The sequence below is a fragment of the Pongo pygmaeus genome, chromosome 6 (genome assembly GCF_028885625.2).
Source record: "Pongo pygmaeus isolate AG05252 chromosome 6, NHGRI_mPonPyg2-v2.0_pri, whole genome shotgun sequence".
In the NCBI taxonomy this organism is placed as follows: Eukaryota; Metazoa; Chordata; class Mammalia; order Primates; family Hominidae; genus Pongo; species Pongo pygmaeus.
This window is the reverse complement of record NC_072379.2, coordinates 56334892-56360388: the sequence shown is the minus strand read 5'-3', so window position 1 is coordinate 56360388 and position 25497 is coordinate 56334892. Positions and strand designations below refer to the sequence as shown.

The 25497-nt window shown below is 42.8% G+C and overlaps 1 long non-coding RNA gene and 1 pseudogene across 1 annotated transcript in view; one reads left to right on the top strand and one right to left on the bottom strand.

Annotated features, from left to right (window-relative positions):
- Positions 1-994: 994 nt before the first annotated feature.
- Positions 995-25497, bottom strand: part of LOC129040301 (uncharacterized) — a 39112-nt gene continuing 14609 nt past the window's right edge. Inside the window, exons 2-4 of the long non-coding RNA XR_008503590.1 lie at positions 17579-17639; positions 7689-7885; positions 995-1965 (exon numbers count right to left, since the gene is read on the bottom strand). This is a non-coding gene — a long non-coding RNA (uncharacterized LOC129040301). The remainder of the gene's footprint in view (positions 1966-7688; positions 7886-17578; positions 17640-25497) is intronic.
- LOC134739907 (tigger transposable element-derived protein 1-like) lies at positions 9850-13465 on the top strand (annotated as a pseudogene).

The following is a 25497-nucleotide window of genomic DNA, read 5'->3' as shown; positions in this document are numbered from 1 at the left end:
GCCCCCAAGGCACAGAGACACCCAGTCTGGAGCTGCACCAGGGCAGATGCAGCAGCACCGGAGGAAAGCGGGGCTCCTGCCTGCTCCCTGGAGTGGGAGCCCAGCCACACTTTCCCACTACAGCCAGTGTCTTGGCAGCAGCCACTCTAGATGGGCTATTGCTGCCATCACCATAAGGCAGCCCAGGGAAGAAATTATACCAAGTCAGGAGTTAGAGCTGTGAGCTCTGGCCCTGTTTTCTGGTGACCTGGAAGGATCACTACGCTAGAGGTGCATTCAGGAAGCAATGATGGGGCATCGTCCTGCGCCAGGCTTTCACTGGTCCCTGGTAGAGAAATGGTCCCTGTTCTCGAGGGTCTCACATTGTGGAGAAGCAGCAGAAGAGATACTGTCAGCCGATACAGGGGCTGTCGCAGAGGCAGGATCCCATGCAGAAGAACTCCAGCTAGCTCTTCTCCATCTTAAGTTTCCCAGTTTGAGCTCACAGAGAGAGCCCAGTTGGGTTTGTGTTACACAAGGGCACCGTCTCCATCTTTGCTTCCCTCGAGGAGAGACTGTCACCTTGTCATGGGACTCACGATGACCTTGACATTGCTGCATCTCCTCCCATGACACAGTGGTTTTTCACTGATCCTGGATAAATGAATTAACTGCAGTGGTGGTGGTGGCAGGGGGTGTGGAGGGAACAGGAAATACTACAGAAAAGGGGAGATGTTGTATTCGGGCTTCGAAGGATGAAGAGGAATCTGCATTGCCCAGGGGTTGGACATGTTCTGTGACAATAAAAAGTCTCCATCTTTCTAAGATCTGGCTTTCTCATCTGCGGGATGAGGATAAGGAAACTGCCCTTGCCTCACTCATGGCATCCTTGGGAGTGTCCTCTGACAGACCCAAGGCAGAAATGTTTTAGGAACTATGAACTGCTGTACAAATTATTATATAATACTCAGCCCCCAGCACAAACATTGACTGTCAGCAGAGAGGGTTAGAACAATTTTTTTGCAAGTTGATGAATTATTTTAATCTTTTATAAAGTGAACTCTCCCAGAATGGTTTTCATTAATGTCCGATACCCACAACTGAACCACCACACCACTTGTCTTTTACTAAAACACTGATAAAACAGAATCCAGCTTGCCTCTGTGAACGTGTTAAAAATGATGTTTTCAGGGAGAACAATAGAAAAGTAGCCAGTGTTTTCAGTTTGACATTCCTTGCTAGGATTTATTTAGGCTGCTGATGTCTATATGCAAACAGTACATTTAGAAGCCAAATGGGTTCTGGTGCCTTATGAATTTCTTTCTTCTCCCCAGTTTGCGTAGAGGGGAGGCCAGCAGGAAATGTAGTGGCAACCAAATTTCACTTGTAATGAAACAATGCAGCGTTTTTGACTGTGGATGGGTGTTTAAATGATCATGACAGTAGCAGCTGGTTCCTTTCTTCCTTTGTCCAATTAGGTGCTGTTTTTTCTGCAAGGATTACTCAAAGGCAGTCAAACCTTGATCCTCCCTGTGTCAAAAGTCTGCCTGAAAGACTGACTTCTCATCATCTAAGAAGAAACAGCACATTTATTTTTCTGGCTGGGTGCGACACCATTTCAGAAAAAGGTTGCTGGCTTTGAGCTGAAATCTTATTTCATCCCTGGAGTGTAGGTGAAGGCTGTTTCTTCTAGGGATTGGAGAGAACTGTGCCAGCTGAGGCAAGTACTCAGGATAGCCAGGTGCTGTCAGCAAACAAAGAGTCTCGGTGGAAAGTGAGAAAGTGTGCAATAGGGTGAAGAGGGTGAATTGCCCCCTGTCAGTAGCTCTGGGAAGAGAGAAGCTCCGTAAATAATCCACTTTCAGGCAGTTTAATGCTTTGAACATAGTAACAGCCCATGCGCAGAAACCATCTGATAGAGCAGACTGCAAATTTCACTTCCAGCAGTATGGTTGTTCTTGCACTACAAGCAAAGGTTCTGGCAGCCTAGGGAGGAAGAGGGAAGAGAAGGAGGGGGACTTTGAAATATAGCCTGGCCCTCCTCCCGCCTCCATGATGCCACGGGGAAGGGGTATCTCGGAAGGGATCCTAGCTATTGATTAGAGCCAGTGCAATTTTCTTTTTCAGAACTTAAGACTGTTTCCCACTACCTGTAGTCTTTCCAGAGTAATGAGTCAATGGTGTCCATGGGACACCTCTTATATGTGCAACTGATCCCCAGCATCCGGAGAGTGGTATAAGGTTTACAAAATGTTTTTCATTTACGGTGTTGTATATTTTTCCTCCCAATAATCCTGATGGGTAAGAACAGACATGGAAGTTATTTCCCTGAAAAAAGAGGTAAAAGAGTAAGATGTCATAATAATAATAATAAAATGGCTCAAATTTATTGAGCATTTACCAGACTTACTATCCAAATGATCACATTTAATTCTCATAACCACCTTGTAAGGGGGGTACTCATCACTCCCAGTTTGCAGATGAGAAAACTGAGGTTCAGAGAAGTTAAGTAAACAGCCTAGGTCATATGAGTAGGACACAGCCCACTCCAGCTGAGGCAGAGCTTGTGGTCTTCTGAATCACTATGCTATGCGGCCTGGGTCTCTTTGACACTTAGACCTGTTCGTCCTCCAGGGAGAGACATTTGACCAGTATTAAGAGCCTACTGTGTGCCAGGAATAGCTCTAGACACTGGTGATGCATTCGTTCACTCAACAAATATTTCAGTATTTCCTGAGTGCTCACTACATGCCAGGTTCTGTTTTGTGTTTGGGGTACATCAGTGAACAAAGCTCTCTGCCTTCCTGGAGTTTACGTTCTACTGGAGCAGGCAGACAAAAAACAGGACATATTTAGGAAAATCATATGGTATGTTAGCAAGTGATATACTCTATGGAAGAAAGAAAACTTACAGCATAGTAAAGGGTACCAGGAATGCTGGAGTGGGGGTAGACAGGGTACACTTTTAAATAAAGTGGCCAAGAGAGGTCTTATTAAGAAGGTGGCATTCAAACACAAAAATGAAAGGAAACGAGGGAAGTAACTATGTCCACATATAGGGAAGAGCATTACAGACAGAGGGAAGAGGCAGTGCCCGGCATGTTGAAAGAACAGCAAGAGGGTAACGTGGCCAGAACTGTGAATGAGGAAGAGACGGCAATAGAGATGTGATCACAGCATGGTGAGGACCCAGTCATGGCAGGCCCCCATGTCACTGTGAAGACTCTGAGTGAAATGGAGTGCCCTGGCAGGGCTCTGAGCAGAGGAATGGACTTTTCTTGTTTTTGTGTTTAAAGAACCACTCTGAATGCTATTTTGAGATGAACTCTAATGTGGCAAGAGTGGAGGCAGGTCAGAGCCACTGCAGTGATCTAGGGAAGAGATAATGCTGGCTCGGGCTGGGCAGTGGTGAAGGTAGTAAGAAATGGTCAGATTCTGTGGGTGTTTTGAATGTAGAGCCACATTGCAAGACTACCAAGTCATTAAATCAACTGAAACCTGGAGTTTCAAAAAACCTAGAGTTAAGAAAACTGTTTTCATAATAGAGGAACAGAACATAGGATTTCATGAATGGTGACTTAGAATACTGAAAATTAGTGCTAGCTAGGAAAGAACTATACTTAGACCCAACAGAAAGCATGACAATAAGAAAACTAGAAAACATAATACATTCCTGTTGTTGTTCCTTATTTCATTAAATTCAATGTATTCACAAAAATAAAGCAAGCCTCACTAACAAAGCCACATCATTTATAACTTTGCCCTTGTGATTGTGTTGTGAGTACATTCCACAGACAGAGTTAACAGTATTTTAAGAACCATTGCTTCTTTGTTTTCCAAGCTGAACCCTGTTTTACTCCATTGGGAAATACAAATAATGGGAGAAAAGGAAGCAAAATAATGCAAGTATTAATTAACCATTCCTGATCCCTATGACTACAGACACTTTGTGATTATGAGAATCCTAAGAAAAATGGCTTTTTTCTTCTAGGCTTCATCTATTAGATGCTAATGTGGAGAACAAAGTGGCTAGATGAGCTTGATTAGCATCGCTGTAAAGGAAGATGAGTTGTACATAGGCAGTTGTCGTTGGCTTGGTGTTTTTTACCTTCTCTATATAGCACAAGAAGTGTTTTGCTGCTAAGACTCGGTGGATGATCATTTATTCTTTTATCATGGGTGGGTGTGGGCAGAAGATGAGCATCAACAATATTTACTGCTTGACTCCTATGTGCCAGCACTCTGCTACTGTCTCATTCTCCTTTGTATACCCAGTTTACAGTCTTTTAATTCAGCCTGACAGTGTTCGTTATTGAGGTGTACACCATCATTAATATTCACAGCTGAATGAAGATCTGGCTTTCTAAACAGCTACAGGATTGATGGTTTTATATTAAGGGAGCATTCTCCTCAATGGAGCTTACTTTTAAAAGTGGACTCTGGCATTGGATTAAGTTCTGAGTATTAGGAGATCACTTAGAAGGTCTATACCTTCCTGCTTGCCTGGTGGCTAATTGTGCAGCCATTATCAGATTCCTGATTAAGAAAGCATATGATGAAAGTTTCCTATGAGGAAACTACTATGGATAAAGGCCTAAGCTTAGCCTCTTCAAAATATGATTAAATATTAGGTTGGTACAAAAGTAATTGTGGTTTTTGCCTAATAGCTGAGGCATTCTTATTAATCAGGATCACTATTTCTGGAAGTTCTAGCCACCAATAGGCAAGAGAATGAAATAAGTATACCACATTATAATTATTTGTGAGAATTATTAAAAATAATAAAAGTTCAATCAGAAGCCACTGCTAGAAATCACATTACATGTCTTCGAGAAAAAGCCCAGGCACAATCAGTGCTGTCTGGGCAGAGCCTCAGAAATCAACTTGCTCACTTAAGGCAAAGGAACATTTACTATTATATTGAACTTTGTCTACACTCAAAAATGGGATCAGAAGAAAGGGGAAGGTTTGTGAACCTCAAGTCCAAGAATAAAAATAGAGGGCTGAAAACGAAAACTCTTATTTTTTAACTGTCTCAAAAGGAAGCCAGACATTACAGACCAAGGACCACTACTATAAAAGCCTTGGATATAAAGTCAAATTTCTCACATTTTAAAGCTCTATGCTGTTGCTTCCTTCCTCTGCTCCTCCTCCTCCTCCGCCTGCCGATTGAAGAGCATAGGCCCTAAATCAGGCCACTTGGTCCAGATTTCCCCTCTACCACTTACTAGTTGTGTGACCTTGGAGATGTTACCTGGCCTCTCTAAGCTTCAGTTCCTCTGTCTGTAAACTGGAGATAAGAATAGGACTTATCTCCTAGAGGTACATTTGGAAGAAAGAAAGAACTACTACAACACACACACACACACACACACACACACACACACACACACACAGAGTCAGTGCTTCAGAAGCAATGACAATGGGAGATCTTTGTCATAGCCTACTGCCAGGTTTGAGAAACCCCAAGGGATACAGTAGATGGTACAGTGATGGAGGTTGTCACTAGGCTGGATGGGGGGAAACAATTGAAAGAATGTACTCGAAGCTCAGTTTGGAGGTCCAGCATAGGAGAATGGCTGGGGGAGGCAGGGACAACAGCCTGACTCATCTCAAAGAACACTAGAATCAAATATATCCCTCACAGCTTCCAGCGCATGATCTTTATAAGTGTGTCTGAATCTAAGAAGATTGCTTCATAGCAAGACACACTTTCCCCCGTTGCCATGGAAATAGCACTGTTTTCATGTGTCAGGAGCGCATGCAGACACACACACACACACAAGCACACACGCACACATGCACGCACACACTGTATGTTAATACATTCTGGTGTTCTTTATACTTCTAAAAAGACATGTTCAGAGCCAGAATTTTACTAATTCCTATCATCCACTTGTTATCTATTATCTCTGTTGTTATGATGTTAAAAATACTGATTTTAGGTTTTTCTTCAATATAATCTCTCCTAGAAGTGAAATAATTCATTATTTGCCCCTTCACCTAGCTCCAATTTTTCTCCCACCCCTTAAATGAACATACTGTAGATCTCAATGCCTATAGTTTATTAATGTTTTAGAAACTATTTCAGATCCTAGTCAATTTCTTTGATGGGTAGAATGACGCATTTTGTGTACTTCATGTTCTTAAATATTCTCAATCTAAAATATTGTTCTTACACTACTAAAATGGCAATTTCTGGGAAGAATGTTGATGAATCACAAGTTTGTATGAGTGTGGGACTATAGTGGTCTGGTTCAGTCTTCAATCTGTATACACTTTAAAAGAAACTAAAGGAAACAGATATGGAGAAATATGTTATTTCGACAAGTGTTTCTTGGGCACCTACTATCTCCATATATGACCCAGTTGCCCCTGAGAGCTGATTCCAACTACATGGAGATGCTCACGATCAATGATGAGATGGCATGGTGCATGAGAGTCGGGGAACAGCCTTCACAGCTCAACACAACCAGCTGTGGCTTTCACTTCACTTGAATTAGGTCATAGAGTCATAACCTGTAAAATGAGCAACTTGGACTAGACTATCTCCCTGGTCAGCTTCAAGACACCATGGCTATACTTCCATTTCAGAACCAGGCCCCATGGAGTGTGTGGTTGCTTAGACATCCTCAGTAAGTCCCCGTCTAGGAAGTGACTCAGCCATGTCAGTGTGGGGCTCACACCCCATCAGGCTTCCCACTCCTTGCTGCACCAGGCTTCACCCCAGACCTAGGCCCTCCGGGTGGGGTGGAGCTCCTTCCCAGTGTTCCCTCCCTTCTCCTTCTGCCCACCTCAGATCTACCCTTTGTCACTTGCCTGCTGAGACCAGCCAACTTGAGGCAATCATTCCTGCCAAGTTAGCCAGTGGCTGCATATATCACACTCAAGGCAATATTCTTATGGTAAAAATTTACTTTCTGCAGATACCAACCCTGGTAAAATCTCCAATTTATTTCCTGCAACAACTTACCTTCTCACATTCTTTGTTTCAGCCTCAAGGGCAGTTCCTGGAATTCACCAAGCTCTTCACTGCCCTCAGCCTTGGCCTCTAGCCAATGCTGCTGCCACTGCCCAGAAAGCTTCTCCTCCACTCAGCACTCTATTAACTCCTTTCCGCCCTTCAGCAACAGCTTCCAAGTCTCTTCCCCCGATTGAGCCTTCTGCTATTCTCTTTTCCGTCATAGATCTTACCAGAAAGTACAAACATCTCCCTCAGTAGATGACAGATTTCATGCAGGCACTGTGCCACTGTATACCTGGTACCTGCCTGGTACACAGCAGGGGCTCAGGTTAATAACCGTTGGTTAAATACATGGATGAACAAATGAATGAAAGCACTGTCTTAACCCAAAGATGAGACAGATGGTAGGAATTGCAGGCCCTGGCACATGTCGATAGGGGAAGAGACATTTTTGAGCAGGTGAAACTTGTCTCTCATCTCTACCTGCAGTGCTCACCTGACTCCTGAAGGACGGACACCAGCAGCAGAAAATATCATCACTCCCAAATGTAGCTTGGCCTATAACTATTCGTCAACAATAAGGCTTTGACTCACTACAAAAGCTTTCTTTACATGAATTCAAAGCATTTCGCTCTGCATTTCAGCAAGGATGTTGGTGACAGCAGTCCTTAGAATGTGAAGCACAATGGTTTAAACATTAAATTGAGACTGTAAGGCTGAAACTTGTTCCCATCTCACAACGAACCTTTGGTAGAACAAAGACCAGAATCCAATTTTTGTCAATCAAGTCACTTTTCCCCTCTGGGCCTCAGTTTCCTCCTCTGTAGTTGAACATACCTCTTCCTCCACTTCACTCTTCCCAAAGTGCTGGGATTACGGGTGTAAGCCGCCGCACCTGGCCTTCGTGTTTATATCTAAAAAAAAAAATCACTCACACGTGAACTTTTCTTTAAATAATTGGCTATAGAGGATACATTTTCTTGGGAATAAAAAAGGCACTAGTAGTGCTATTTTTGTTGTGCCGATTGATGCCAGCAGATTTATAGTTGCCCTACTTGTTCTGTTTGTCTTGCCTGCAGAGTGGATAGGTGGCTGGGTAGATTGCCCTCAAATCTTTGAACAATGGCCCCAGCTTTAAAATATGCTTTCTGGTCCTATTTTCACCACTGAATCAATGTTAATTAGAAAAATCCTTTAACCTCTTTATGTCTTAGTTTTTTCACATGTGAAATGGAAAGAGTACCTGGCTCTCCATATGCCTAGAGAAATCTAGCACAGGGTGGTTAGAATTTGTGACTGCTGCCCTGCCAGTTCCATGGAGATGTCTGGCCTCTGGGCAGTATGGAGATGCAGGCTTGCCAGCAGTTTGTGTTGCCTCTCTTGCTGGGTCCCATGGAAGGTTGCTAGATGCCCTGACTCCTGGTGTTCTATAGCCGGAGAAGACAGATTCAGTGCTACTACTAGAACCGTGCCTCCCCACAGGACCAAGTCTAACCCAGTCTGATCTGTCGCCAATGAGAAAAATAAAGATAATGTGGTGCATGTGTCTGTGTGTCTGTGTGTGAGTGTGTGAGTGTGAATATTGTCAGTTGTTCTTTCTTCTGAGATAATGTACTTCCTATTTTTTGGTGTGAAATTGTTTTTTTTTTTAATGTCCATAATGCATACTTGTCATAAAATTTCAAAGTCTGCTTTAAAACACTGAGCTGAAGGACAACCCTGTTATTATTTCCTAGATCTTCTGTGACCTGGTTTTGACAGTCAATGATTAACTTACTTTGGCTAGAAGAGATAATGCTAAGTGTTGGAAGTTTACTCAGCTTCTTTACTAGAATTGCACTAGCATTTACTAAGGGTACACTGCGTGCTATGAACTGTGTTTGGTGCTTCCATGTACATCATTTTTTCAATCCTCTTAGGAATTCTATGAGGTTGGAAGTGTTATAGCCATTTAAAATAAGGGCAATCTGAAGCTCAAAGAAGACAAACCACTTGGTCAAGGTCCCCAGTTGTTAACGATCAAAGTCTGAATTTGAACTCGGTTTGTCTGAGCCCAAAGTCCATAGTTTTTAACCTCACTAGCCTAATTCCCTAAAGAGATTGGGGATGAACAGGACTCTTTCATCCATGACGCCTTTCTATCTGCTGAGTTTGTGAGAGTCTGAAGAGGGGCCAAAGCCAGGGACAAAGTGAGACCAAGTCCCTGAGTCACACGGTGACCTTGAGTGCATTCCAGAGATCAGCCTGAAACATCCTCGATTATCTCTTCTGTGGTATCATCTACCCTTGATTTTCTATCAATAGGAATAATCAATGTTGACTGGACTGAATGACACAGAAGCAAACGAATTGTTTGTCCTCCAGGACTGTAACCAGCAATCAGCCTTGTATTCAGTGATATTTGGGCCAGTATTTACTTCTTTATCTCATATCTGTTTTGTCTGTGATTAAATTCCACTATGAAGGTGACCAAGAAAGCTAATGTTTTGAATTTTCAAGATTTCATCATTAAGAAATCTGTTCAAGGAAAGGCCAAGTCTTTGGGCAGAATGACCAAATGCTCGTAAGCCTCAAGTTTGCGAACTTTATTTTAAAAAGTAGAGTACTGGTCTTTTTAGCTAAAGGTTCCCATTCTGTAGGTCTCAAGGGGGTGTCCTGGAATCAAACCTGGGGATTGAATGTAGGCAGAAGATCCAGGAACACACATTGGGAACAGTTCTAAGATACCCACATTTCATTCAAGAGGCATATATAATCATCACTGGCTGGCTGGACACTTTTCCTTTATTGTTTTTCTTTCCAATCGACAGGGATGAAGAATAGCCCTTGTTGACCCTACATGCCAAGAACAAATTGCACGAGCCTCCAAATAATCACTTTTTGGAGGGTATGTTTTAGTACAAAAAATGGACCAAACTGAAGAAGCCTTAGTTGTAGAGTCCAGAGGGTTGAAGTCGGGGAGGGGTAAGAACAAATGTGTCCTCATGGGCCAGGAGAGGACACCCTGGCCCATGCCTTTCTTAAGGACAAAGCATGTGCTGGGCACTGTCAGTGTGGAGTCCATGAATCTGGACGAAGTAGTTGCACTAACTCAAAAGTCCTTTAGCATTTACAGACAGTTCTGTTTTTATCGAGTATACAAGTCAACATATCTCCCGAATGCTGCCTGCAAATGCAACTCTCGGGCTGGCTGCCATGCTTCTCCAAGGTAACATGCTCTGTGTGCACGGCTGTCTTCATGGCTGTTTATAGGCAGAGAACAATTCTCGTTGATCAACAGCTGGGCTGAACCAGTTGTTCGATATACAGGCATACCTTGTTTTATTGCATTTCGCTTTATTGCACATCCTAGATACTGCTTACTCCTTTTTTTTTTAATACAAATTGAAGGTTTGTGGCAACCTGGCATTGGGCAAGTCTATTGGTGCCATTTTTCCAACAGCATGTGTTCATTTCATGTCTTTGTGTCACATTTTGGTAATTCTCACAATACTTCAAACTTTTTCATTATTATATTTGTTATGGTGAACTATGATCAGTGATTTTTTTCTTTTTCTTTTCTTTTTTTTTGAGACAGAGTTTCGCTCTTGTTGCCCAGGCTGGAGTGCAATGGCGTGATCTTGGCTCGCCACAACCTCTGCCTCCCGGGCTCAAGCAATTCTCCTGCCTCAGCTTCCCGAGTAGTTGAGATTACAGGCATGTGCCACCATGCCCGGTTAGTTTTGTATTTTTAGTAGAGACGGGGTTTCTCCATGTTGGTTGGGCTGGTCTCAAACTCCCGACCTCAGGTGATCCACCCACCTCAGCCTCCAAAGTGCTGGGATTAACAGGCATAAGCCACCACGCCTGGCCGATTAGTGATTTTTGACATTACTGTTTTATTGTTTTGGGGAGCCATATAAGATGGAGAACTTAATAAATGTATGTGTGCTAACTGCTCCCCCAACTGGCTGTTCCCCCATCTCTCCCTTACCTTGGCCCTCTCTATTTCCTGAGACACAACAATATTGAAATTAGGACCATTAATAACCATACAATGGCCTTTAAATATTCAAGTAAAGGAAGAGGAACACATCTCATTTTCTTTTTTCTTTCTTTTTTTTTGAGATGGAGTCTTGTTCTGAGGCCCAGGCTGTAGTGCAGTGGTGCAATCTCAGCTCACTGCAACCTCCACCTCCCAGGTTCAAGCAATTCTCCTGCCTCAGCCTCCCAAGTAGCTGGGACTACAGGCATGTGCCACGACATCCAGCTAATTTTTGTATTTTTAGTAGAGACAGGATTTCACCATGTTGGCTAGGCTGGTCTCGAACTCCTGACCTCAAGTGATCCACCCACCTTGGCCTCCCAAAATGTTGGGATTACAGGCTGAAGCCACCATGCCCCGCCACATCTCTCACTATCAATCAAAAGGGAGAAATTATTAAGCTTAGTGGGAGGCATGTGGGAGGCCAAGATGGGCTGAAAGCAAGGCCTCTTGCACAAAACAGTTGGCCAAGTTGTGAATGCAAAGAAAAAGTTATTGAAGGAAATTAAAAGTGCTATTCCAGTGAACACATGAGTGATAAGAAAGCAAAAGAGTCTTATTGTTGATATAGAGAAAGTTTGACTGATCTGGATAGAAAATCAAGCCAGTCACAATATTCCCCTAAGCCAATGCTTTGTCCAGAGCAAGGCCCTATCTCTCTTCAATTCTTTGAAGACAGAGAGAAGTGAAAAAGTTGCAGAAGAAAAGGTGGAAGCTAGCAGAGGTTGGTTCATGAGGTTTAAGGAAAGAAGATGCCTCCATGACATAGAAGTGCAAGGTAAAGTAGCAAATGCTGATGTAGAAATTGCAGCAAGTTATCCAGAAGACCTAGCCCAAGATAGTTGATGAAGGTGGCTACACTAAACAACAGATTGTTAGTGTAGATAAAACAGCCTTCTATTGAAAGAAGATGCCATCTAGAACTTCCATAGCTAGAGAAGAGAACTCAAGGCCTGGCTTCAAGTCAGCCTTCAGAGGACTCTTTTTTTAGGGGTTAATGCAGCTGATGACTTTAAATTGAAGCCAATGTTCATTTACCATTACAAAAATCCCAAGGCCCTTAAGAATTATGCTAAATCTACTCTGCCTGTGCTCTAGAAATGGAACAACAAAGCCTGGATGACAGCACATCCGCTTACAGCATGGATTAGTGAATAGTTTTGCCCACTGTTGAGACTTACAGCTCAGAAAAAACAAAAAAAGATTCCTTGCAAAACATGACTGCTCATTGATGATGTACCTAGTCACCCAAAAGCTCTGATGGAGATGTACAGGGAGATTAATGTTATTTTCCTGTCTGCTCACACAACATCCATTCTGCAATCTACGGATCAAGGAGTAATTTTGACTTTCAAATGTTATTATATAAGAAATACATTTTATACGATTATAGCTACCATAGGTAGTGATTCCTTCAATGGATTTGGATAAAGTAAATTGAAAATCTTCTAGAAAGGATTCACCATTCCAGATGCCATTAAGAACATTTTTGATTCATGGGAGAAGGCCAAAATATCAACATTAAGAGGAGTTTGGAAGAAGTTGATTTCAACCCTCATGAGGTTATTTCCATGGTCCAAAATAACCTCAGAGATAAACTTGCCCAAGAGGCACTGTCACAGTTAGGGATGACATTAAGTACAGGCATACCTCAGAGACATTGTAGGTTTGATTCCAGACCACCACAACAAAGTGAATAATGTCATAAAGTGAGTCACACACTTTTTTTGGTTTTCCAGTGCATATAAAAATTATGTTAACCCTATACCGTAGTCTAAAGTGTGCAATAGCATTATGTCTAAAATAGATATGCTTTAGTTTAAAAGTACTTTATTGCTAAAAAATGCTACAATCTGAGCCCTCAGTGAGTCTTAATCTTTTTGCTGGTGGAAGGTCTTGCCTCACTTTTGATGGCTGTTGACTGATCAGAGTAGTGGTGCCGAAAGTTGGGTGAACTTTGAGGAGTTCAAGACTTTAGTGGAAGAAGTCACTGCAGATATGGTGGAAATAGCAAGATAACTAGAATTATAAGTGGAGCCTGGAGATGTGACTGGATTGCTGCAGTCTCATGACAAAACTTAAATGAATGAGGAGTTGCTTCTTATGGATGAGTAAAGAAAGTGGTTTCTTGAGATGGAATCTACTCCTGGTGAACATGCTGTGAACATTGTTGGAATCACAACAAAAAATTTAGAATGCTCCATCAACTTAGTTGATAAAGCAGTGGCAGGGTTGGAGAGGACTGACTCCCAATTTTGAAAGAAGTTCTACTGTGGGTAAGTAAAATGCTATCAAACAGCATTGCATGCTACAGAGAAATATTTTGTAAAAGAGTTCATCAATAAGTCCATTATTGTCTTATTTTAAGAAATTGCCACAGTCACCCAACTTTCGGCACCACTACTCTGATCAGTCAACAGCCATCAAAAGTGAGGCAAGACCTTCCACCAGCAAAAAGATTAAGACTCACTGAGGGCTCAGATTGTAGCATTTTTTAGCAATAAAGTACTTTTAAACTAAAGCATATCTATTTTAGACATAATGCTATTGCACACTTTAGACTACGGTATAGGGTTAACATAATTTTTATATGCACTGGAAAACCAAAAAAAGTGTGTGACTCACTTTATGACATTATTCACTTTGTTGTGGTGGTCTGGAATCAAACCTACAATGTCTCTGAGGTATGCCTGTACTTAATGTCATCCCTAACTGTGACAGTGCCTCTTGGGCAAGTTTATCTCTGAGGTTATTTTGGACCATGGAAGATCGCAAAGAGTGAAGTGTATAAAGGGTTCCCTGAGAAAAGATAGTTGGAACTTGAGGCAAGTTCCAACTTGAGGAACTTGAGGCAGGAGGAAGAGGAGAGAATACAGCTAAAAATACTTAGTATGGTGTCCCTAACTAATTGGTGAAACTAGGCCAAGGTTGGCAAAACTTTTGTAGGATAGTCAAGTCTGAAGGATGGGTTAGTGGCTCCCTGGAGTCCTGATCTGGAAGAATTTCTGCAGTCACAGACAGCCTCAGCAGTGGTATCTACAATGATTGATTACTGATGTCTGCCAAGGGCCCAGGAAGAGGTGTGTTTGGCATATTTGTCAGCCATGCTCTGGTGGACATGTGGATACATTTTGAACTTTTTGGCCTTTTGCTGATCTTTATTTTCAGAAACACACGCCAGCATTTCTTTTCTCCTCATGCATATTCATGGCTATCGACTCGCTGCTCAAATAAGAGATTTATAGTAGTTTAGGCAGAATCTCTCAGAGGTATCTGAGCTAATGAGCAGTAAACACCACTCAGCATATGTCTCTAGAAACTCTGGGCAGGGAAGCCTCTAGAAGTTGGTCATCCCTGTGTAGTCACTTTTTCTCTTTGCAACAGATGTCCAATACACAGGTTCTCCCATGCCTTGAAAACAGCTGTCACCCTCAAATCCCCTGGAGTGGATCACGATTGTGGCAGGATCTATGACACCCATTATGGGTTTCACACAGAAGACATGATAGAGTGATATAAACTGTGACTGTGCTGTCACCAGCACTTTTAGTTATAACTGAGCTCTCTGGAAATATCTGCACCACTTGAGGGAGTTGGTGTCCCCAGCTGTGTACTGCTGCATGATGTGAAATGGTAGAGGCAGGCCATTTGCCTCGCTCCCTTAGTGCTACACTGCCTGGCTCTTTGCTATTTTTATAAAAAATTAAGTTTTCCTTAAATATCAAAGAATTTTGGCCAGGCGTGGTGGCTCATACCCATAATCCCAGCACTTTGGGAGACTGAGGCGGGTGGACCACTTGAGGTCAGGAGTTCGAGACCAGCCTGGCCAACATGGTGAAACCCCATCTCTACTAAAAATACAATAATTAGCTAGGCATGGTGGCGCACGCCTGTACTCCCAGCTACCTGGGAGTCTGAGGTGAGAGAATTGCTTGAACACGGGAGGCGGAGCTTGCAGTGAGCCAAGATTATGCCATTGCACTCCAGCCTGGGCAACAGAGCAAAACTCCATCTCAAAAAAAAAAAAAGAATTTTATCTTCAGGGAGCCCCTCTGTTTTAGTCTGCTTGGGCTGCTATACCAAAATACCATAGACTGGCTGGATGAAACAACAGAAATGTGTTTCTTTGTAGTTCTGGAGGCTGAGACGTCTGAGATCAAGATGCTGGCTGATTCAGTTCCTAGTGAGGGCCAACATCACAGCCTCTAGACGCCACCTTTTTGCTGTGTTCTCACTTGGTGGGGAGAGAGCAAGCTGCCATCTCAAGAACAGTGATCCCGTCATGGGGGCCTCCCTCAAGACCTCATCTAAACCTAATGACCTCCCAGAGGCCCGCCTCCCAATACCATCACATTGGGGGTGAGGCCTTCCACCTAGAAATGTGAGGGGGATACAAACACTTAGTCTGTAACACCCTCCTTTCTGGAAGGTGTGTTTTCATTAGAAAACACCAATCCTTGATAATATAACCAAACTTTTTAACACTAAAGAGTTTGGCCGGGCGTGGTGGCTCACGCCTGTAATCCCAGCACTTTGGGAGGCCGAGGCAGGCGGATCATGAGGTCAGGAGATTGAGACCATCTTGGCTAACACAGTGAAACCCCGTCTCCACTAAAAATACAAAAAATCAGCCAGGCGTGGTGGCGGGCACCTGTAGTCCCAACTACTCAGGAGGCTGAGGCAGGAGAATCACGTGAACCCAGGAGGTGGAGGTTGCAGTGAGCCAAGATCGCACCACTGCACTCCAGCCTGGATGACAGAGCGAGACTCTGTCTCAAAAGAAAAAAAAAAAGTTTGACCTGAACGTTTTGTGCTTTGGGTTTTAGTGGGATTGGTGTGCTTGTGCTACTGAGTTGAGAGAATAGAGAGCTTTAATAATTTTAGCATTTAGCAAAATAATGATGTTTTCAGTTTTGAAAAGAACAGTTAGTGACTCGATTCCTATTGCTAATTTTAGAAAACATCATGGTGGAACTGCGTGGGGAAATACAGAGGAAACTGCAGTGGGTTGGGGAGGAGGACCGTTTTGAACTGCTTTTTGTTAAGAGAACTGACAATTCTGCTGTCGAGTTGTTAATACAATGTTGAAGTTCAGGTGCTGTATCTGATTTCAATTCCTGACTCCTCCACTTAGCAGCACTGTGACTCTGGGCAAATTACTGAATCTCTCTAAGTCTCAGCTTTGTCATTTCTAAAATGAAAGTAATAATAGTTCCTACTCCACGGGACTCAATGAGGAGAAGAAGATTCAATGAGGAGCTGGGAGTGGTGTCTCTCGCCTGTAATCCCAGCACTTTGGGAGGCTGAGGCAGGAGGATCGCTTGAGCCCAGGAGGTCAAGACCAGCCTAGGCAATAAAGTGAGACTGTTGCTACAAAAAAAAAAAAAAAAAAAAAAAAAAGCCAGGCATGGTAGTGTGCACCTGTGGTCCCAGCTACTCAGGAGGCTAAGGTGGGAGGATCACTTGAGTTCAGGAGGTCGATGCTGCAGTGAGCCATGTTCATGTCACTGCACTCCAGCCTGGGTGATAGAGTCAGACCCTGCCTCAGAAAAAAAAAAAAAGAAAAGAAAGATTCAATGTGAATGTATGCAAAGAAATTCGGGATTGTGTCTGGAACATGGTAAGTGCTCATTAGATGTTAGCTATTATTATTATTACTATCATTAGCAGCATGGTGGGAAAGATACAGCACTAGGAAGCTAGAGCCCTTTCCCCAATTACTGAGGTACGTTGACAGTAACAATAACAACAACAACAACAATAGTAGCAACACTTTTATGTACTAGGCTCTTAATATTATTACTATAATAATCATCCCTTACTTATAACTGAGGAAATTGAGTCACAGAAAGATTAAATAACTTGCCCAAAGTAACAAGGCTAATGACCAGCAAGGCCAGAGCTTGAATCCAGGCAGCCTGTTCCAGAGCTGACATGTTGAACTACCATGATATGTTGCTTTTTTTTGTCTATACAGTTAGGGCCATGGCTGGAGGCAATGTGTGGACCCAGTAATCTGTTGGGATCCCTCCACGTCTCGGATCCTTGGGAATGTCCCTGAGTTTAGATCTACTGTTATGCTCTATATCAGACAATGAAAAACACAGTTCTAAGCCCTTAGCTTGGGAAACTCTCATAACATTTGGCTTAGTGAAGTCAAATGGTACAAAATTCAAAAGTAAAAGGCACATGGTATAAAGTCTTACTTCATCATCCAGCCATCTAGTTCCCTTGCCCGGAGATAGCAAATGTTAGCTAATGGATCAACTTTGAGCAAATTGTTAACCCAAACCTTACCTCTTTATCATCCAAGACAAACACTGCTTCCATGCCTCACCTCCCATCTCTGCTCTGACTTCCTGGCTGGAGACAGAATTCTCAATGAAGGAGAGAAACAGAAGTAGTTTCTCTTCAGTGCCAGCCTCACCTTCCCTTCCCCTCTCTTTACGTCTCCCCTCCCCTACCACTCCTGGGTCTTTCTTTCCCAACTCAAACTATCACCACTTTACACTACACTAAAGGTGTCCTCAGGAGAAGGTTGGGACATCTGCTTTAACTTCCACAACTCCTTTGCTACCGTGACTATCATTCTGGGTTTATCACCAATTAACATACCACTCTAAGGGCTGGTGTGGCTGGACCACCAAAGAAGACTCATTCACTGTAATATTCCTAAAGACAGAAAGAAAAAAAAATAGGATCTTCTTTCTCTAAGTATTCTAGTACTAAACCTTATAGCTACATATGTACAGGAACAGAGAGATATCAGGACATGCTATTGATCTCATTTGCAAAACCCCAAAATAGTAGCAACAACAAACTCAGCATGCACACATTGACTAGCAGATTAAACTGTTAACAGTGAATATGTTACTTACCAACTATTTTAACTTTTAATAAGAAGCATGAATTTCATATATATATTATATATATGATTTTCAGATCGCAGATCTTTTCTCCCCTTTTTATTGTGGTAAAATAACATACGCTCTACCATTTTAACTATTTTTAGTTAGTTGTTTGTTTTTAATAGAGATGGGGTCTCACTATGTTGCCTAGGCTGGTCTCAACCTCCTGGACCCAAGCACTCCTCCCGCCCTGGCCTCCCAAAGTGTTGAGATTACAGGCATGAGCCACTTCACCCAGCCTCAACTATTTTTATGTCTACAATTCAGTGACATTAAGTATGTTCACAATGTTGTGCAATAGTCACCACTATCCATTTTCATCATCCCAAACAGAAACTCTGTACCCATGAAATAATAACTCCCCATTCCTCCCTCCCCAACCAAGCGCCTTACAACCTCGATTCTACTTTCTATCTCTATGGATTTGTCTATTCTGTAAGTGGCATCATGCAATATTTGCTCTTCAGTGTCTGGTTTATTTCACCAAGCACAATGTCTTCAATGTTCACCAATGCTGTGATATATATTAAAATCACATACATCCTTTATGTATGTAAAAGAATTTTCATTCCTTTTAAAGGCTGAATGATACTCAATTTTATGTATATACTACATGTTAAAAATCCATGCATTTGTTGGTTGGGTTGTTACCACTCTTTAGCTATTGACAATAGTGCTGCTATGAAATGGGTGTAGGAGTATCTGTTTGAATCCCTGCTTTCAATTCTTTTGGGCATACACCTAGAAGAGAAATTGCTAGATTCTATGGTTTATCTATGTTTAACTTTTTGAGGAAACACCATACTGTTTTCCATAGCAGCTGCACCATTTTACATTCCCACCAGCAATGGACCAGGGTCCTAATTTCTACCTATCATCATCAATCCTTTTTTTAAAAAAATAGTTATCCTAATGGGTGTGAATCGCATTTTTTATCCCTCAACCCCCTTTTCCTCCGAGTCCCCAAAGTCCATTGTATCATTCTTGTGCCTGTGCATCATCATAGCTTGGCTCCCACTTATGAGTGAGAACATACAATGTTTGGTTTTCCATTCTCGAGTTACTTCACTCAGAATAATGTTCTCCAGGCACGGTGGCTCACACCTGTAATCCCAGCACTTTGTGAGGCTGAGGTGGGCAGATCACGAGGTTAGGAGATCGAGACAATCTTGGCCAGCATGGTGAAACCCCATCTCTACTAAAATGCAAAAAATTAGCCAGGTGTGGTGGCACGTGCCTGTAATCCCAGCTACTTGCGTGGCTGAGGCAGGGGAATCGCTGGAATCCAGGAGGCAGAGGTTGCAGTGAGCTGAGATTGCACCACTGCACTCCAGCCTGGTGACAGAGCAAGATTCTGCCTAAAAAATAAATAAATAAATAAAAAATAATGGTCTCCAATTCCATCCAGGATCCAGGTTGCTGCAAATGCCATTATTTCATTCCTTTTTATGGCTGAGTAGTATTCCATGGTGTGTGTATGTGTGTGTGTGTGTGTGTGTGTGTGTGTGTATCACATTTTCTTTATTCACTCATTAATTGATGGGCATTTGGGCTGGTTCCATATTTTTGCAATTGTGAATTGTGCTGCTATAAACATGTGTGTGCAAGTATCTTTTTTGTATAATTACTTCTTTTCCTCTGGGTAGATAGCCAGTAGTGGGATTGCTGGATCAAATGGTAGATCTATTTTTAGTTTTTAAAGGAAACTCCACACTGTTTTCCATAGTGGTTGTACTAGTTTATGTTCCTACCAACAATGTTAAAGTGTTCCCTTGTTAGCACATCCATGTCAGCATCTATTATTTTTTGATTTTTTTTATTATAGCCATGTAAGTTTCATTTTTTTTTTCTTCCTGAGACGGAGTCTCACTCTGTTGCCAGGCTGGAGTTTAGTGGCGAGATCTCGGCTCACTGCAATCTCTGCCTCCCAGGTTCAAGTGATTCCCCTGCCTCAGGCTTCTGAGTAGCTGGGACTACAGGCACACACCACCATGCCTGGCTAATTTTTTATATTTTAGTAGAGACGGGGTTTCACTATGTTGGCCAGAATGGTCTCGATCTCCTGACCTCGTGATCCACCCGCCTCAGCCTCCCAAAGTGTTGGGATTACAGGCATGAGCCACCATGCCCGGCCTCATATTTTTTGTAAAAGGTGTGATGGTCAACTGTGTCATCTTGACTGAGCCATGGGGTGACTAGCTGTTTGGTCAAACCCTATTGTGGGTATGTGTGAGGGAACATCTTAAGTTCTGGGCTTCCACAGAGACAGTTTCTATTAATTGCTTTTTTCCTGTGTATTGGCCATACTCTTGTTTCTTTCAATGCCTTGTAATTTTTTGTTGAAAATTGCACATTTAAAATGCTATAATGTGGCAACTGTGGAAATTAGATTCTCAACCTTCCTCAGGGCTTGTCATTGTTGCTGTTAGTTATTGTTTGTTTAGTGACTTTTCTGAAATAGTCTGTAAAGTCTGTATTCTTTGTCATGTTTGGCTGCTGAAGTCTCTGTACAGTTAGTTTAGTGGTCAGGTAATGACTGGATACAGATTTCCTTAAATATCAGGGACTAACGAGCTTCCCAGTTTTTGCAAAGGAGCTCTGTGAGTAAATTGGGGCTAGCCTTCAACACCCAGCCAGGGCCTTGACAATTCTGTTTGAGCCTTCACTGCCTGCCTGCACACAGCTTCAAGGATATGTTGCACAGAGGTGAGAACTTAGGGCCTTCTCAGGTCTTTCCTAAGCATCCACACAACCCTGGGCTCATGCACAGCCCTCTGCAGGCATATGGCCTTCTAGCTTTTAGGAATATGTCAAGTTCCTACAGACATCTCATTCCCTGGCTTTTCCTTGAAAGCTTTTTGGTTAGCCTATTGTTTGCCAACCAGTATCCACTACTTCAGGCACCCCTGAAATTAAATGGTTGCCTCCAAATGTTTTCAATAAATGTCCTCAAGTAAAAGGGTTTTTGCACCGGGTGATCTTCAGATCAAGTCAAATAAAGACTGGCTTGCAATTAAAGTCTTCCTGGGAACTCCCAGAGAGGGCAAATCCTGACAGATCTGTGGGAATGAGGTTTTGAAGGAACTCTAATACTACTGTGCCTCCTCTAGTGGCTGCCAGGCTGTTGGCTTTCACTGTGATTGTGGGCTGTTGATTTTCAAGGCTACCACAGAGCTGGAGGAGGTGGGTGATGGGAACAGGGCAAGTTAAGCTTGCTGCTCTTACTGAGATTCAACCATTTTTCTGGAATAAACACTCCCTGGATTGCTGCAAGCCTTGGGTTAATTTACAGGGTTCTGACAAAGTCGATTCTCACTATTTTTGCTGATTTTCTCACTGCTCTCCTGGAGGAGAGAAGTTTTGGAGATACTTACATTTTTGCCAACAATATCCTAATGAAGTGTTAATGGGGAAAGAGAGTGAGTTATGTGAAAAAGCAGTGCTGGAGTTACTGTCAGAGGTGGAGTCGTTTCAAGTGATGACAGGGCCCAGGGTAAGGCCAGGGGAATGGACACCTGGAATGGAGTGCAAGCGAAGGTCACTGCTGCAGGAGGGGGCAGGCAATGGATGTTCAGGCCAGACTGATGGGAGGGTGTCCACATGGAGGGTGAAATCCTCCAGGACCAGGATACTATTTGAGGGGAGAAGGAGACTGAACCAGGTGCCTAAGTCCTCCCTGACTGTAGGAGTGACTTGAGATTGATGGATGATGGCAGTGTCAGTGCTGGGAAATGAAAGTTGTCACAGCATAGCCAGTATGGAAAACAGTGGCAGAGATATTCTGAAGACTGAAGAGGACCAATAAATTTTAAAAGAGAATTATGATATGTAAATAGATATCTTATACCAAGAAGGGAGAATTGTTGTCAATTTGACTAATGTGGTCTACCAGTAGGGAGGATTATTGTCAATTTAATTAATATGGCCTACCAGTAGAAAAATTTCTTAGTGCCAACAAACTATTTTCACTCATCTCTCCATGCATCAGGAGGTGAAGGTAAGAACTGCAGCCTTTGATACATGCATCTTCTTGTGGTTCACCCTCTGTCTTCATTCTTGTTCATCTTTTTTTTTTCTTTTGAGACAGGGCCTCATTCTGTTGCCCAAGCTGGAGTGCAGTGGCGTGATCTCGGCTCACTGCAGCCTTGATCTCCACAGCTCAAGTGATCCTCCCACCTCAGCCTCCTGAGTAGCTAGGATTACAGGTGTGTACCACCATGTCTGACTATTTTTTTTTTTTTTTTTACACTTTGTAGAGACAGGGTCTCACTACATTGCCAGACTGGTCCTGAAGTCCTGGGCTCAAGTGATCCTCCCATCTCGGCCTTCCAAAATGCTGGGGTTACAGGTGTGAGCCACCACAGCCAGCCTCTCTTCATTCTTTAAGGGAGTGTCCTTTCTCTGAGTTTATATTACCTGTTTTATCTCTGAGTTTACATCATGTTAGGGACCACAAGTCCCTGTTGCTGGAGATGACCCACCATGAGGATCAGATTGGTGACCTGCATATCTTTAGGCCAAGGTTAGTGAAGGACTAGAGAATCCTGGAGAGCCACACACTGCCTTTATTTTTGGAAAGCCATATTTTCTGCAGGCTCCGAGGGTACTGATTTAGTCATCTTTGGTCTTACACACAGAATCATGAGTATTCATTATGTAAAATTCTTTTAATCAATCTTTTCACAATGTATAATAGCTGTGATCATCAAATTCTAAGCTATAGCAGCCTACAACAGTAATGTGTAAAAAGCTCTATAGACTGAAATGTCCTAACTGGGCCGTCGCCAAGTTATGTCTGAATACAAACCAAGACATCAAGATTTGGGGCTGGAAAACTCACTCTCAATGTAATTTCTTAAAGCCACCATCACTTGGATTCAACTCTCATGATTGTGAAAAGCACTTCAAGTTCAGCTCTCAAGACTATGAAAGCAGAACCCAGGGGACCCGGGGTGGATTCAGCTGCCTTTTCTCTAATTTTCCAACCACATGTTCACACAAGACCTAGCAGTAAACAGCATGAGGAAAATCAAGCAGGGAAACCTTGCCTCCCTATCAAGTTGCTGTAACTCCCTCTCCTGCCTGTCACTATTAACCTCTGGAAAGAGTGGCCTGTAATTGCCATCTAGTACTCATTCCCATGCAGTCTGCAACATGCAGTGGCCTGTCTTCCATCTCCACCACTCAAAAAAGATCAACACTGATGGATGCTGTGCTCAAGAATGATGCCAATCTTTATCATTCCCTACCTGTTTGCTACTTTTGACATCGTTGAATGAATGACCTTCATCCCAAAAACTTTCCCCTTCTTTCACCCTCTGGGATACCTTTCCTCTATTTTTCCTCCTACAACTCTGACTCCACCTCTTCCTTCCCTGGCTCCTCTTCCTCCACCAGCTCCTTGCCATTTCCTCTAAGTCCATCCTAGGTTTCATATTGTCTCCCTCTTTACCATCTCTCCTTCAGTATTTTGAGCAACTTCCACCTAGTATCCTAACGACCTAATCTACATGTTCAATCCACACCTGTGAGCTCTACGCCTCCCGTTCTAATTGCCTACTGGATGCTGACATAGATATTTAGCAAATATCTCCAGCTCAACATGCCTCAAATTATACAAACTGTTTCCCTAAAACCTGTTTCTCTTCTTGTCTTCCCAGCCCCATGGCACCCAGGCTGGAAGTGCAGAGTCATCATTAGCTATTCTTTCTCTCTCTCTGTCTCCAAGTTTGGTCTGTCTTATTTCTTACAAAACCAGTCCTCTATCTCTCTCCTCTTCATTCCCACTGCCTTCCTAGCTGTCTCCTTGACTGCAGGAACTTCCTCTTTTTTCCAATCCACATTGCTGCCAGAATTCCCTCTACAATAAACAAATTTGATGAGTGTTAGTCCTTAGAGGTTTCCCAAAGCTAGGGTGACTGTATGCCTCTGTTGGCCTGGAACAGTGCTGTTTTCCGCTGAGTGTTTGGTTATTCTATCTGGGTAGCATGCCCATTAACTCTCAAAAGTGGCCCATTTGGATGATGAATTATGTGATCATCCTATCACAGAGCGACAGGTTAAAATCCAAACTCTTTCACCTGGCATACAATCTGTCCCCAAGCTAACTTTCTATTGCCATCTTCTTCCATCCTGTTTAATTGCCATTCCCCAAACACGCCAGGCTGTTTCCCAGCTCACTGTCATTGTTCGTGCTGTTCTCTCTTCCTGAACACCTTTCCCCCATTTGCCACTTCTCAAATCCTCCTTAACCTTCACTGCCCAGCCAAGGTATCACCTCTTATGTGAAACAGCATATCCTGTCTGCCCCATTCCCATCTGTCAAGAGCCTCCTCTCCGCCCCCTGCTCCCCAGTGAGCCTGTAGCAATTTGTTCAACTCTCTGTCACGTATTCTACTTTGAATCTGGTACAACACCTGGCACATTGCAGGTCCTCAAAACATTTTGAAGGAGAGGCTTTCAAGAAGCAGGAAGCCAGGAGGTTTTTTTTTTTGTTTTTTGTTTTTTTTGTTTTTTTGTTTTTTTTTTTCCTGGCTGTCTCTGATTAGAATTAAAAGCTTTTATTTTCCATATGGGACTTGCTTGAGAAAATCCGACATGTCAGAGCCAAATCTATTTCTTCATCTGTAGAGTAATAAGGAGAATAACTGCTGCTGCCAAAAGCTACCCATGTGAACTCAATAAGGTAATAAAAACAAGCCCTGCTGTTGAAGTAGAACGTATTGAAATAGAGAGTGAGATGAGCCTCCCATCCTCTGTCATCTATTCCTACAATCTGCAGCCTGTGTGGTGTGGGGGCAGGAGAAGATTCTGAGAACTGGCAGATGGTTAAATAGAAAATGTACCTATGGGAGGGAACAATGATTTATCCCAATACAAATGAAACTAATTTGAGGAATAACCACTTATTGAGCATGCACATGGATCGAATATTATGCTAAGAATTTTACGTATAGTTTCTTTATCTTTCCAATCTTATAAGGAGATTGATGGATATTATGATTCCCCATTTTACAGTGGAGGAAACTGGAGCTCAGAGAGGTTAAGCAACTTGCTGATATAGTTTGGCTCTGTGTTCCCACCCAAATCTCATGTTGAATTGTGATCCCCAATGTTGGGGGAGAGACCTGGTGGGAGGTGATTGGATCATGGGGGTGGATTTCCTCCTTGCTTTTCTCACAATAGCGAGTGAGTTCTCACAAGATCTGGTTGTTTGAAAGCGTGTAGCACTTCCCCCTTTGCTCTCTCTTCCTCCTGCTCCTACCACGTAAGACATGCTGGCTTCCACTTTGCCCTGCCATGATTGTAGGTTTCCTGAGGTCTTCCCAGCCATGCCTCCTGTACAGCTTGCAGAGCTGTGAGTCAATTAACCGTCCTTTTTATAAATTACTCAGTCTCAGGTAGTTCTTTACAGCAGTGTGAGAATGGACTAATACACTTACCAACAGCACAAAGCTAGTAAGTGGTGGAACTGGGATACGTAATAATAATGCTAATAACTCACACATGTGTACCAGGGTGTCTGTGGTGTTCTGCTCAGTTCTCACACCCACCCTATGTATTATATTATGTTATATCTCCAGCATCAGATGGAGGCAACTTTAAATAACTAGCCCAAGGTC